This window comes from Anabrus simplex, chromosome 2, assembly GCF_040414725.1.
Source record: "Anabrus simplex isolate iqAnaSimp1 chromosome 2, ASM4041472v1, whole genome shotgun sequence".
NCBI lineage: Eukaryota > Metazoa > Arthropoda > Insecta > Orthoptera > Tettigoniidae > Anabrus > Anabrus simplex.
The window spans coordinates 1,049,900,936-1,049,917,855 of NC_090266.1; positions in this window are offsets into that span (position 1 = coordinate 1,049,900,936).

Consider the following 16,920-nt stretch of genomic DNA (forward strand, 5'->3'; position numbering starts at 1 on the left):
TTATGTGGACCGGGTATACATGGACGAGGAAGACGACGAACTCGACCAGCACTGTTCCCTATGAAAGTGGTCAAAAGTCGTGGGAGGACACTCAATGTGATGTTAATAACGAGTTGCTCCTCCGCAAGCCCTCAAAACGGCAGCAATACGGTGAGGCATCGATTCTACCAGGTGTTGGAATCGTTCTGGAGGGATCTGGACCCATGCATCTTGCGCTGCTACCCACAATTGGTCTTGTGTAGTTGGTGCGGGATTCCTGGAGCATACACCAGGATCGACAGCATCCCATAAATGTTCGATTGGCTTAAGATCGGGGAGTCTGGAGGGCCAATCCATGGTCGAAACTTCACTGGAGCGCTCCTCCAACCACCCGCGTGCCACCACGGAGCGGTGACATAGCGCATTGTCCTGTTGAAACATGGCATCTCCATCACAGTACTCTAGGGCCAGAAAAGGATGCAGATGGTCTGAAAGAATGTCGACATAATATGCACCTGTCAGCGCCCCCTTAAGCCGGAAAATGGGGCCATGAGAACGCCGCCCAGACCAGAACTGAGCCACCTCCCACCTGGACACAACCTTGTTGACACGCAGGATCTATAGCTTCATGGGGCATACGCCACATTATCACGCGCCCATCAGCTCGATACAACTGGAACTGAGATTCATCGGACCATACCACACACCACCACTGTTCCATGGTCCATTACCGATGTTCGCGGGCCCATGCACGTTGCTGAGCTTCTGTGTCGAGGTGTCAGCAAAGGGACATGAGTTGGTCGTCGGCTGTTGAAGCCTGTGCGGTGCACTTGCCTCCTTAGACTCCTGGTAGAAATGGGTTCCTGACTCACAACATTCAACTGGGCGGTGATATGACTCACAGTAGCCCGTCGTGTACCCAGTATGGTTCTGCAGAAGCGACGTGATGCCCGTTCCTTAAACAGCTGTGGTCTTGCTGTGCGGTGGTTTACGCGGGTGGTAACATTATCCCTGCGATATTGAAGATGCACCCTCGACACTGTTTACTTCGGAAACGCGAATTCGCGTGTAAGCTCTGCAATGTTATGACCCATGCGCTTTGCCTCGATGATCATCCCACGTTCAAAGTCGTTATAATAATAATGGCGTATGGCCTCCGGAGAGGCCTGGTGCGGGTCTATTTCTCGTAGACGGCCTATTAAGTGAGCTGCATTGTACCGTACGCAGGGGCAGTTACCCTCTAGGACGATGCCTCCATTCCTGTATAAACATCCGACTAACTCAGGTTTGGGCAGAGAAGTGGGTTGGTTGTCGATGGGCTAGTCTAAAAGTCGAAGTTTCTCACTTACTTATAAGTAAATGACAGTAAAATTGATGTATAACTCGAATGAGAAACAATAATATGGGGTAGGATGAGTTTATTCACAAAATAACCCCGAATCATACTAACATAGCACAATAAAATCAAGTAATAAAAATGATAATATCATTATCTCAAAATTTGCAAAGAACTGGACATTAAACGTCAATTATTCAAAGAATTAGATATAAAATGAAAGTTCAAGCACAACATTGGATACTTGTGAACTTTTACAAAATCTTCATCTGATTGTCCAAAGTCCATATTTATAATAGTATACGTGTGTGTATACAAGTACGTATACGATTCGCATGGAGTAACACGATGTTAAGTATCACATTGATACGGGTTATAATTTTAGAGAGTCGTCGCAAAAATTAGCATAAAAAGAAAATTAAGACGCAATGGGACAAGATATGAATTATGAAAAATACTAGTGGCATTTACCTACGCTATATTTACAATGAACACAAAATAAGCAAAGTATCTCCCATATCTACATCGGATAAAGGAAGGGAAATCTTACATACTACACTGACTCGACGTGAAACGTGGTTCACCAAAAGATCTAGTGAGAACTATATTGACCATCAATATTCAATCAGCACTCGGGCTGTTCCCCATTAAACAACAAGACAACATATCCAAAACAACATGAAATATCACAAAACACCATCCTGTAAGACAAAATATATTATTATCCTTTATTAAACATATGGAAAGCAATGGCAACATTGCATTCTTCTGCTGCATTTGCGCACCCAAAAGCGCGTTCATCCGGCACCTATTTCCTGCTGTGCTGTGGGCTGAAAGGAAATGATAGAACTCAATACTGCACTGAGGATTGGTTCCTGTTCGCCAAGATTTTATCACGGAAATAACATCCAATTCACGCTGTCTATTTAAACACGGCTGATAAATAAACCTGTAAGTCGATCTTATATTTCCTCAACTGCACGGAAACTCACATACAATCGTGTTTCTTACTAGCATGCTACAATAATTTATCACACACATCAGACTCACTGGCCTGGCATCAATTTCCGTCAATTCTGATTATCAATATTCTCTCAGAATACAATAGCAGGGACATATTCACTGCACATCATTCTTTTCACTTCATCAGGCATGCAATCGGCCTGCATAATCAACTTCATAAATCAGCATGCATTAAAACCTCTTATATTTCTTACAATCTCATCAGCCTTTCGCATCATGAATCCAGGTTCGATTCCCATACAAATCATTGTGCGAAACAGTTTCCAACCTACATTGGAAGACCCCTTTCTCCTCATACGTTGCGATACAGCTTCACATGTGACATCTCCTGAAATTCCATGCGTCATGCAATCTAACTGTTACTAACTTTCTAAATGACAAAATTAAATTGAATTTACTCTCAACGTAGCAAGTGAACTCGGAAATTGGATGGTCTCGTCAATCTAATCCTCTTATCACTAATATACAAGAAACACATGCCGTCAGGCTACATTTACGTTAAAGAAAAATCCCTACACTAAACTGCACTAGTATTTAAACATAATTCATATAACCTGCCATCTAAAAACATGCGTCTTATCTTGGACGACTCTCTGGACATTGGCAACGGCTCACATCCTTGCCAGGGTATGCTGTTACTCCATGTTGATCACTGCTTTAACACATAGAAACAATCTTCTTTCTTCTATGGGCGGTGCCATCTTCTTGTTGAAAGTTCCTGTACACTGCACAACAGAAGGCTTTAGGTGAATGTGTCTTCACCGCTCGATTTTGCACGTGCCGAACAAACCCTTGTTAGCTGTGAACTAAGCCAACATTACTGACAAACAAACACACTTGAAATTAAACAATTAGGGTTTCTATATACAGTTATTTAGAGCGGCTCGCGGTACAGTTCGAAAGTTCTTCGCGGAACGCGACCGACACGAAAATGCAATACAGCTGAGCGTTTCTTCTTCACTTTCCAGTCTGCGGCTATTCTTACCGTCTATTTATCTGGAGTAAACTTTGCGCCATAATATAATAAGCAATTTAGCACTGTACCAGTTAATTCAGTAAACTTGACGACTAAAAGCACTGTTTCTCGGTCATAAAACCATACACTGTTATATATCTCTCCACGTGGCAACATTTACGCACAAGTATCAGAGCAATACCGAACCACGTTCACTCCCGGCGATTCACTTAATCAGAGTGACGCTCTCCAAAGCTTAGGACGCTAAGGAAGCGTGGCTAACGCCATTGTAGCTATGGGATTCCTGCATGTTTAAGAGAGCAGCCAATCAGCGTGCTTGCCATTCATAATGACAATATTAATTATAACATACTGTACCAGGAAAATTTTTTGGGGAAAGGGCATGAGTAGGACCTCAGGGAGTGGAACTTGGTTTTGGAGCCGATAGAGAGTAGGATAGACTCGCAGAGCGAATAATAGATGGTTAAAAATGTTTTTAACAATTTATTAATTCTTCACCCTGCAATATGATTATTGGACTCTAATCGGGCATTGAAATTAAAAGTTTGAACGTAATCTTCCTGAATTCTGTTCATGAAAATTAAATGAATATCACTGATTCCAAAGTCTTTCATATGTGAGAAGACGAGATATTAGATTTCCACCTAAAGTCTTTCTAAATATGAGCACACACTTGTAATTGCAAATTGACATGAGAAATTAAATTTCTGTTACAAGTTTTCAGTTTTTCAGTTTGTAAACCTTGATGTATAGCACACTTGAAAAGCCTAAAGTCTTTCTATGAGATATGAAAATTAAATTTGAAAATTAAATTAATCACTTCTGAGAAACTTTGAGAACTCTGAAATATTTGTTCACACGCGGCACTGAAGTTTCCTCTGTTCAAAATTAATGAGAAAATTTTAGTCAGTTTGTTACTACTCACTTAATGAAAGAAATGTTGCTACAAATGTTGAAGGATGGACGTCTGGAATGTTCCGTGGAGAATCAGGATCGGCGGTGTTCCCTTAACACACCATGTTGACGTCCCCGATGAGGTGATGATAGCTGGAACTGGATCGTGTAGAATTGCAGCTCGTTAAGGTGATTTTTCGCACACGAAAAATTCACTTAGTGCGAGTAGTTATCACTGACACTGTCATTTAATGTTGAACACAGTTTATGGTGTAATTGAACTTTAAGACGTTAAATGAATAATCACAGTCCTTCCTGTATGAAATACTATTTAAAGTCGTTACCGAAACGTCCATAATTACACAGTTCACACTTGAAAAAGGCATATAATAGTCTATAATCACAGTCTTTGAACACGGTCATTAAGTCACTAAGGATTATTTTCTGATTATCTTGTTATTATAACGTCATATTACCTCAGAAAAAGTTCTTAGTATTCACCCAGATTACCACTGTAAGTCGTATACTAATATGGCGTGAATAAAGAAGTACAGTTCAATACTCGAAGAGAAATGAGTTCTGGTAATTCTACACATTAGTTTCTGTAGAAGTTCAATATCACGTGAAGTAAACTAAGTCTACACGTAATGATATATTCTGTGAACGTTAAATATTTGATATTTGCACTTCAATAAGTTCACTCGTATTATATTCTCAAATGTCTTTAGAATTAGACTGTAGTCGCGACGCGATGTACCAAATACAGTGCGACGTCTTTTATAATTTTGTCGGCGATATAACTTCGTGTTCCGGAAACGCGACGGCAAGTACTTTCACCGTGACTGCGCGAACATACTGTACGAGGGTCGGTCTCTCCTCTGTCTCACTCACACACATCTGTGTACTCGTCCTTGTACTGCGCTGCTCTGCTTGTTAGCCTTGACATATATACACCGGCGCTGGGAGGGGTGGTTTCTCTTGGCCATGTGACCGTGAGTGTATAATTTTCTTAGACTTTAAATTATTAAAACTCAACAACCATGGGATGGATTAATTCGAAATTCACAGGGATTGACTTTTATGACGTCCGCTACAATTCAGCGTTTGTCCCGTTGAAATTGGTTAAGGCGTTGAAAAGCTTGCGAAAAGAAAATTCTTTTCGAGAAATATCTCTACGGGAGGTGAGCTTCGAGCGACAGGTGACGTCACTTGACTTCGCCTAGTGCACTCGTGAAGTCTGGCACCTGCTGCAACATTCCTTTATTTAAATGTTCGTACGTCGGACGGATATTTTATGCTGGAATAACGTTTCTTTCGATTGATATGGGCCAGGACATAGGCTTTCCTGGTACAATACCATAAAACACACTCCAAATGGCATCAAATTTACTCAGATTATTTCTATAGTGTACTCCTTATTATATTTCACTTTCCGACCTGTGGAAATCCGTCAACTAACAGAACTGATTCCTTTAGAGCCATATCTTCTTCATGCAATTGTCCATGTTGGTTAACCTGGGATTACGATTTCGCGTGATCCAGACTCCATATTTGCCACACCCACGCGTTCTCATTGGCTGAATATTCCTCTTGGCCAACATCTTCTACACGTGCCGAGATGTCCTAACTTCTGGTAACGCTAAGCCTTTCTCATGGTCCCGAGGAAGTATTACGCAATATCCAGCGACTTGATGTCTCCATGGACTTCCGGTCTTAGCTATCCTGCGATTCACTACTTTTTACCATGCCTGACTGAAATGTATTTCAATAAAATTGTATAATATGGCAAATAATAATCTGATTGTCTCTTATGGGCTATCAGGATACGGCTCAGCATGTCTGTGAATATGAGGGCTCTACCTAGGATGATTTCTAATGCTGAATACGCCACACTCACCCAGCCCCCGAGCCATTGGAATTAACCAATTAAGGTTAGAAACCCCGACCCGGCCCGAAATCGAACCCGAGACCCTATGAACCGAAGGCCAGTACGCTGACCACTCAGCCAACGAGTTGGACTCAAAGTCTTTTATCTGTGACGTGTTGCCAGCTTCACGACACTGGTGTCTGTAACAGACTGCTCAGCTACGCCGCAGCTGGCCGCAACGCTCACGGGTCATGCATGGCTCATTTTCTAATGGGACACCCGTTTTGGCCACTCAGTGTATAATGCTTGTGTATCTGGTGAACAACGAACAAATATTTCTGTGAAAGGGTGGCTTAAATTTCAGAAATTACTTTCTGTGCGAGTGGAAGTGTTTAGGAAAGCTAAACAAGGAACAACATGTTAAAGAGCAGGATACTATTCTCCTGATTGGAGGACAAAGAAACGTAAGGCCTTTCAAGAACAAGAAATACATCCCGAATCAGGAGCGGATCGTGTCCATTGTGCCAAGAGGACAACTGATGCTTATTTAAGGGCAGTGGCCTACAAAAAACGGAAATCAATCCCCCTGAGCGTGCGGCTGAGTGCTGTAGTGAAGAATAAGAAGAAGAAATGGAATAGTAGCTACTGATACAATAAATTCCTGTATAATTATGTCACAATAAAATAATTATTCCTTCCCTTTCATTTTACTTATAGTCGTTGTACCATGAATTACGCTCCCTCACCGTTCATTTCTTTTTTCAGGTTTATCTATTTGCCCAGATCGATCTGTGTGTGTGTATTCTTATATTTATGTATGTGCTATTTTTCCTTGTTCCTTAAATTATATTTTGCCCCTTTCCCCTTATAACACCTGGGAAAAGGGGAAGCCACTTCCGACCTGGTGGATTTTCCCATCTTTATGTTGGCAAGCCTTCCTCTGATCTTCACACCCGTCTCTTCGCTTCCCCGCCTCGCCCCGTTTCTCCCGAGAGGGGTGGGGGCGTGGCGCGTATTGACAGCGGTCAGTGCCTCTTGTGTAGAGTTTCTCAGATCGCTCGGTATGGCCGAAAAGTAGCGGCGTGTTCCGCTCACTTCATCTACGGGTGTGGAGGTCTGCAGAATGTTCGTCAACCTTCTTTTGGGCTAAGGGAGGGAGTTTCTTAAATCTTGAAAATGTAATGTATTTGGTAATTGTACTAAGAGAGGCTACGGGCCTCGTGTGTTGCAAAGAATAAGCTTTTCGAGTCAGATATTAATGTATGGGATCTGTTTTTAATCTAGTTTTTTTCACACAGCGTTTTAAGGACGTTGCTTACGAGGCTGAGTCTCTGTTCTTTAGTAAAATCAAAATGGTTGGGCAGATTTGGCAGTCAATATTTTTCACCCTCATTGAAGTTAATTTGTATATTGTTAAATATTTGAGAATTGTGTTGTGGTATTCGAGTGAGAACGCATTCGAGAAACACCCCACTCATGTTATGAAAGGAATAGTAAAGACTTTGTATAGTGTAGGGGCAGGCCCCCGGTTGTAAACAATGTTTGTTCTTGGTAGAATCATTGTGTTAATAAATATCTAGCATAACAGATTGCCCCGGTTTTCGCTAACTTTTCTATCACCCTTATTGCATAACTGGTACATGGCTCTGATCTTAAAGCCCGCACCATCCTTATTTCCAATTCCACTGCCAATTCTCGGTGCAGTCGTGAAAAATATGCAGTTGCCCAAAAATATTAATAGCCGAAGACGTGTGACCGCAATGTCCAGTACCCATGTGCCTGTGTGCCACGTGACGTTTTACTGAAGATACGGTACTGAAATCGCTGCTTATCGTATGTATGTACGTTAGGATATTTTTCGCTGCTCAGTAATAATAAATAATAATCAATCTCTTCGTAGACTTAACGCACTTTTAACATTTAAGTGTTTTTTTTTTTTTTTTTTGCTAGGGGCTTTACGTCGCACCGACACAGATAGGTCTTATGGCAACGATGGGATAGGAAAGGCTTAGGAGTTGGAAGGAAGCGGCCGTGGCCTTAATTAAGGTACAGCCCCAGCATTTTCCTGGTGTGAAAATGGGAAACCACGGAAAACCATGTTCAGGGCTGCCGATAGTGGGATTCGAACCTACTATCTCCCGGATGCAAGCTCACAGCCGCGCGCCTCTACGCGCACGGCCAACTCGCCCGGTATTTAAGTGTATTAGTAATCTGGTAACAATAAAGCATAAGTAAATAAACATAGATAAATGTGTTATATGTACATTTTTCCTCAGAATGTCAGAGTTATTCATAAGGACGTCTGTGTATCTGCCAATCATGCTTGTCGATATAACCTCACAAATATATTACATCAACAAACAGAAGTCCGTACGTTGTTCGATCCAAGTTCAGGCTGCATTATTTTAGATTTCTCGCACTGAAAAATACGTTGTCATATTACTCTAGAAAAATTAGGCTATGCTAGATACGCCCCTTTTGAAAAATATTATTTTTGTTGACTTATATTACAGATTATTGACATCCCTGGTCATCAGTTACATGTAACAATGTTCGTTATTGTGGAATCTAATGTATTTTGTCTAACTTCGATTTACTGGGCATACGAATCCGTCTGTTCGGAACTGATATAATACATATATTTTCAATGTATTTCTGGAGTAAACGTTGAAAAGCTAGCAAGCAACTTGTAGTAGGATTTTTACTAACCATTGTCGTCACATTTACTCTTGCTGATTTTTGGTGATGGTGGAGTAAGGAAGGGCTAGGACTAGGAAGGAAGCAACCATGGTCTAAAGTGAAAATGGGAAAAGAGGAAAACCATCTTCCGCCACCTTCCAATCACAATTCTGTATTATATCGTTCATGAAGTATTTATAATGCCACGAGATTGCAATCTATTTTTATACATGTGTACACACTAAAACTAAAGTATGAATATATATATATATTCCTAGTGGCTTTACGTCACATCGAAACAGATAGGTCTTATGGCGACGATGGGATAGGAAAGGCCTAGGAGTTGGAAGGAAGCGACCGCGGCCTTAATTAAGGTATAGCCCCAGCATTTGCCTGGTGTGAAAATGCGAAACACCGAGCTCGAGAGCTGCAGTCGCTTAAGTGCGGCCAGTATCCAGTATTCGGGAGATAGTAGGTACGAACCCCACTGTCGGCAGCCCTGAAGATGGTTTTCCGTGGTTTCCCATTTTCACACCACGCAAATGCTGGGGCTGTACCTTAATTAAGGCCACGGCAACTTCCTTCCCACTCCCAGCCCTTCCCTGTCCCATCGTCGCTATAAGACCTATCTGTGTCGGTGCGACGTAAAGCAACTAGCAAAAAAAAACGAAACCATAGAAAACCATCTTCGGGGCTGCCGACACTGGGATTCGCACCCATTATCTCCCGAATGCAAGCTCACAACCGCGCGCCCCTAACCGCATGGCCAACTCGCCGGGTAAGTACGAATATAAATATGATATTATGGCATATTCCAACTAGCAACAATTGAGTATGCTTAACAATATCCATGATCATGGACATAACATACCTCGAATTTCTTCAAACATTTGAGGTACATTTTCCTATGTCTCTCTATCAATAATCCAATGAAAATGAAATGAAATGGCGTGTGGCTTTTAGTGTCGGGAGTGTCCGAGGACATGTTCGGCTCGCCAGGTGCAGGTCTTTTCATTTGACTCCCGTAGGCGACCTGCGCGTCGTGATGAGGATGAAATGATGATGAATACGACACATAAACCCAGCCCCCGGGCCAGCGAAATTGACCAATGATGGTTAAAATTCCCTACCCTGCCGGGAATCGAACCCTGGACCCCTGTAACCAAAGGCCAGCACGCTAACCATTTAGCTATGGAGCCGGACAATAATCCAATAACAGAGTTTTAAAGAAATTCGTGACTGAAATGGTAAAATAAATTTAAAGTGTTTAAGTATACTTATAAAATATAAAAGGTAGTTCTTTCTTTTGATCTTGTTTACCAATACGTCATCAATATATCTTAGGCACCAACAGATGTATAATATTCAAGATATTCTCAAAGGAACACGGACTACTCCCCTTAACTATCTGTGGGATTATAATTTCTTCATTTAAACAAGTCTCACGCGTGTGACATTCCTCTGAGCAATTGTTGGATGTTTGTGAACAGTCGATACCAACCCCTTTATCTGAATACACAAAAAAATACTGATATGTTAAAATAGACGTTAATATCATTTACGTATACGAAATACGATAATGGACCCAGAAAACTGATTTGTGGAACACCTTCATCCATCATAACGGGCCTCGTAAATGGTTTACCAGCTTTAAATTCAAATTACCTTTTTAACGGATAGCTTTCAAATGATGTAAGGGTCAGTCTTCTCACACATGTACTCTCAAAGACTTTCAGTAACTTTGGATGAACTATTGAATCAAATGCCTTGGAAAGATCAACTGGTAATGCAAGAATGAGCATCCCTTCATTTTCCATGTATCGCATTAGCAAAATTCTCTAGTAGGTAAATCTACAGTGAGCTTCATTTTTGGTAAGCATATTAGTGTCTATCAATTAACGTAATTGTTTGTAGATACTGAGATGAGGTATATGCAATGTATTTTTCCACAATTTTATAAAGGGTTGGTGATTTTTGGCCATTAGCCATATCAGAGCAACTTTTGTACTTTAGTACGGTATTACAGCATAGAGTAGTCTTATTCCAGACATTTCCCTAGGATGAGAGGACAGGGCGAGTTGGCCGTGCTGTTAGAGGAGGGCGTCTGTGAGCTTGTATCCGGGAGATAGTGGGTTCGTATCCCACTGGCGGCAGCCCTGAAGATGGTTTTCCGTGGTTTCCCATTTTCACACCAGGCAAAGAAATGTTGGGGTTGTACCTTAATTAAGGCCACGGGCGCTTCGTTCCAACTCCTAGGCATTTCCTATCCCATCGTTGCCATAAGACCTATCTGTGTCGGTGCGACGTAAAGCAACTAGCAAGAAAAAGGATGAGAGGAGCAAGGCAGTTACAGGTTGAATGTTGGCGCCAAGTGAATAGGGTGTCGCCCCCCCCCAACCCCCCCCCTCCACCCCCCCACCCCGCCACCATGGCCGCAATGCATGCCTTTATGCTGTTTGAAACGATGTCAAACAGCTGCTGGATCCTCTCCTGAAGAAAGTTCGTTCACAATGATGGAGAGGTCCGGGGATCTTGCTGGCCACAGGATGACCTCAACATGCTCTAGGCCGTCCATAGACACACGTTCTGTGTGTGGACGGGCATTATGTTGTTGGAACATTGTCCCAGTGTGCTGTGCCATAAGGGGTAGGACGAGCGAACGCAGAATTTCTGTGACGTATCGCTGTGCCGTCCAAGTCTGCCGAAGCAATATTAGAAGTGACCTGAACGCATATCCTATGGCTCCCCACACCATGATGCCAGGGATTACGCCTGTATGTTTTTCTACAACATGGGCAGAATCTGCCCTCTGCCCTCGACGCCTCCAAACCCGCACACGATGGTCATCACAGGTTATGGAGAAGCGGGACTCATCACTGAATATAATGCGATGCCAGTCGTCTTTTGTCCATGCCTCCCGGGCAAGGCACCAGTCCAAACGCAGGCGTTGGTGTTCTAGTGCCAATGGCAGCCGACACGTTGAGCGGTAGGACCCCAATCCGGCGGATATGACTCGTCGAGACACCGTGCGGGAACTCACAAGAAGTTGTAGAGTCTCCAGTACATGTTCGCGGATAGCGGGTGCCGATGTTATGGGATTCCGCAATGCTTGGAGCACCATACGGCGGCTCTCCCTCGGCGTGTGTTTCTTGGTCGACCCGAACCTGCTCGGGTTGAGTCCAACATCGGGCAACTGTGACATCTGAATTGCCCACATGCCTGGCAATTGCACGACAAAACCAACCAGCCTCATGCAGTCCCACAATGCGGTCTCTGTCAAATGCTGTCAATTGACTATACTTCACAGGATCATTCAATTGATGGATAGGCAATCTGACGCGGGTGCTTCGTACTGTACGTAGACCGCTTTGCACGTCTTGCTTAACTGTCTGACTCACAGCAGTTGACTGGCAAAATTTTAAAGAGACATTTAGTGGAGCCAGACATCAAGGGCCGAGGGCGCACATAAGGGGCCAACAGCTGGTTGTATCAAATAGCAGATGGGCACGAGTTTAGTCAGCGACGAAGCTGCAAGTAATGGAAGACAAGCTCAAGCAGGAAGAAAACTTGGTGACAAGGCAAGATGGAAGGCAGGTCGCAGATCGAGCGATGGGACGAGATGAGGTAAGAGCGGGATCAAAAGCGAGGATTCGGGAGGTGGTGGTGGAGGGCGACTCTCAAGAAACGGCAAGTGCAGAGTGCAGTGGACACGTGCATAACAAAAGTGAAGGTTCAAAGGAAGAAATGAAAGGAAGAGGAACTATGACGAAAGGGAGAAGTCTGAGTTTAAGAGATCTGTGGGGTTAGAAAAATAAAGGTATGGAAGACAAGGATGGGAAAGAGCACCCTAAAATGACAAGAAAAGAGGGAATGGAGATAGAAGGAGAGAGGGCCATAGTAACGAGAAGTAAGAATAAAGGAGGAAACGGAGAAGGAAAAGAGGGCAAGCTATAATTAGTTTGAAAGATAGGGTTTGTTATGTAAATTAGACAACAAGGAGGATAAAAATGTACTGGAAAGCTTTGACATTGTGCACTCTTAGAGACGTGGTTAGAAATAGGAAAGGGGATAACATGGGGGAGGGGTGTTGTGGCCAATTATATGTAAAAAGAGCGCAATAAGTGGCGAACGCCGTGGGGGGGGGGGGGATAGTTGTGTTAATCAAGGAAGAGATTAGTGAACTAATAGAGGATATTAAGAACGAGCTGGAAGTAGTGATCTGGCTTAGGTTTAGCATGGGGAGGGAGAAAGGTAGAGTAAAGAAGGTATGCTTGGATTTTACATACTGTCACCCAAAGGGCTCCTAATACGCCAACCATAAGTTTTTTGAGGATTTATTACTAAAAATGAGTATCAATAGTGGGAAATTTGAAGAAGATGGGATGTTGCTATTTGGAGACTGGAATGCTAGGGTAGGTGAGCAGAGCCCAGTGTTCAGCAAAGAGGATGAGATTAAAATTGGGGGAGGTAGAAGAAGTGAAGATAAAGAAAGGAATAATTAAGGAGCAAAACTTTTGGAACTGTGCGCAGCAGGAAAATTCTACATTCTGAATGAATCATGGGATGGGGATAGGGATGGGAAAATGACGTATATTACAGCGTAGGGAGGAAGCGTTATTGACTTGGTAATTAGCTCGGAAGACATTTTAGAGAGAATCAAAAGGATGGAGATAGGAGACTGGGTTGAATTCCATCATGCACCGGTCTGGGTGTTGATAGAAAGAAGTATGGGAGAAGCAAGGGATGGAGAGATAGAGAGGAGTATTGAGAAGGGTAGAAGTTACATCAAATATAAGTGGTCAGATAAAGCAAAACGGAAATTTGACGCTCTTATAGAAAACGAGCTGTAATTAATTAGGTGTGGCTGGGAAATTGCTTTGAGAGAAGAAAATATTGACACAGCGTTAGAATTTTTATTATTATTATTAATCATATACAGTCGTATCAGCACAAAAAATTAATACATAACCGTTTTCGGACACTAAGGTCCATCATCAGTGTTAAAATTTAAATATTTAATTCACATGAGTGTGTCGTCAAATTGAGTCAAATTGATTAATAATATGAATAAAAGTACTACATCAGCACTGTCACTAAGAAATGGGTTTGATATTTTATAATGATTATGGAGCATTAGAATTAATTGAATAGCCAATTAAAAGGGTAGCTCAAATAGATAGAAGCAAGAGAAATAAGACGCGAGGGGAGGAAGGGTGGTATAATAAGGAGTGCGAGGATTTAAAGAATAGGGTCGTGAAGTCGCTAAAAGAATATAGGAAAAACAGAGGAGCACAGAAAGAGACGTTCTCTGTAATTTAAGGAAAGAATACAAACTTAAAATTGTTGAGAGGAAGAAGTTATGGATGAGGGAACAAACAGAGTCAGTACATAGGGTGTGTGGGATGAATCAACCCGAGAAAGTATGGGATAGAACAAACAAAATTAATAAGAGAGGGAAAATGTTTGATAAAACGAGCATTGATTTCGTCCAGTGGGTGAGCTACTTCCGTGAATTACTAGGAGAGAATGACAAATGGAATTATAGAGAGGGGAAAATGTCTTATGGAGAGATATAGAGATGACGACATACTCTCCAATATCATTTCATTTCATCTGTCAGTCATTATTCATTGCCCCAGAGGAGTGCGACAGGCTTCGGCAGCCGGCACAGTTCCTATCATCGCCGCTAGATGAGGGCTTCATTCAATTCATTCCTGACCCGGTTAAATGACTGGAAGCAGGTTGTGGATCTTCAAGGGGTTTCTTTTAATTCCAGAATTGGATGATGTATGGTGGGTATCATCTTTCTATTTCGTACATTACGATAGTATTAAATGTTTAGGTAACTTATTTACAATGTTTTTTCTTTGAATCAATTGTTTAAGGGCGGTGTTATTCTTTCAGAACGCTTTACTGTGTGTTATATGTTTTATTTGTAATAAATGGTGTATTCTCTTGTAAGCTGTGATCCTATTTTTCTCCACCTCAATATTTCCTACGTAAAACAACGTAATTTCTTGACTGGAGCAATGTATCCCACCCCTATGAGGATGCTTTGCACCAGATCACATTAAACTACAAGATAATCTGCATACTAGGAGAACATTAACGAGTGTAAAATACCTACATAGAATTCTCAGAGGTAAAGCAGATAACCGAGAGGTACTCCACCAAATAAGTCTGTTTGCACCGTTTGGAAATAACAGAAATAATTTAACTTTCTGTATGAAAAGGTCAAACACAAATCACCATATGAATTCGCCATTAAACATAATATGTCAGTCACCTAATGAAATGCCAAATGTGGACATATTTCACTAGGAGAGTGTCTTCTTAAGGTCAGTCAGAACTCAGAAGGGAGACATAAATTAAATAGAGTTCCATACTTGGGTACCATGAATAGTTTAGTCCTTAGATTAATTTGGATTACAATGTACATTTTAGGATACATTAAAATACTAAGTTGAAACACACACTTAGCACTGTCCATAGTTCATAAGTATAGTATTAGGTTTCATATTTTAATTTCTATCCTATATTATCTATAACATTAGAAATAGGAAATGGAAATCTTCTGTAAGTGGGCAGAAATGTCTACTGAACAATAAATCTGATAAATAAATAAATAAATAAATAAATAAATAAATAAATAAATAAATAAATAAATAAATAAATAAATAAATAAATAAATTACCAACGTCTTTTTCTCCTCTTTAACTTGCAGGTAACTCCACTGATATTACAGAGTGTGTATTTTAACAAAATAAAAATGTATATTATTTTAACTTGCAGTTAATATCGATTACGTAATGCATCTCATAAAATAAAAACAAAGCCACTCCATCTATCCACTTATGACCCTTCAGAAAATATACGAAGTTAAAAACGCAAAAAATAGGTAAATTCGATTATCACATTTTCGCTCGCAGACTTCTTCGATTCTGCGTACTTTGATTCTAGCAGATTGCGTATCGAAACAAAGGTATACGTCACCACGGAAAGAAATAGTGAAACAGCTAGTTTGTGATATCCCATAACATGCTATGGTGACATCATATCCAAGGTTAATATGTAACACTTCATTTCTGTGGCAGGATATGACGCCAGTGCGTGTGGGAGGTCACACTCTTCTGCCATATGCTAGCGTCCTTATCTCTCGTGTCAGGGAAATCAATAACTTGAGATAAGAGGATGACATGCATCTTCTAAAAAGTCCGAGTACTAGAGGCATGAATTGGCTCAGATTGCAACGGAGGGCTCACACGACTTCCTTCACAAGCCTAACTTAATTCACTTTCCAAATGGCTTTTTTTAACGACTTATTCTCGGCATTGCTGGGATAAGAAGGGACTAGGATTGGGGAGTGGCAACCATGGACATAATTAAAATGGGTAACCACTAAAATCCATCCTGAGGCTGCTGGCCATTTCCAGAATGCTGGGCTGTAGCCAAAGGGGGGGGGGGATAACCCCCAATGGAAATTTTACAGAAAGGAAATAAAGAGAAACTGGCAATAAACAATGACCATTCAGGGACATAACTCTAGAAGCAAACGATCTGTTGAATATATTTTCTGGGAAGCCTCGAATGATGGATTTTAGATCGTAAACTGTACAACTGTTAACCTTAATCTATTATTCTTGTTCTGTATTTTAATATAAGATTTTTTAGTGTTCTGCAATCTGAATGTCAACATAATTCACTTGTATCAGTGTCTTTATAATGACAAATCTTACATGAGCGCACCACACACGCACAAACAGCGTCACTGTGTTCTATCATCATTTTGTAATTATAACCCCTCCATGGGCCATTCCTGGCCAGAGTGTAAGCTTACAGCTCAATAACCCGTACCGTCCAACAAAGTTGTAGAATTCCTGCAAGATATAACAAATATTTTAGATTCCGGAGGTAAAATGGACTGAATCGCTATTGATCTATCGAAGGGTTTTGATAGAGTACATCATAGGAGACTACTGATAAAAATTAGTGCAATCGAGCTCCTGAGTTGGACTCACGAGGTTGAGTGAACCCCGTTCCAGCCCACAGTCCGTAGTTAAAATCCATGCACTGTCCGGAAATCGAACCATGTCTCAAGGTAAGTGTCGGGCACGTTACCCCTGGCTGTCACGAGTAAATATACTATACATAATCCGATTGCTCTAA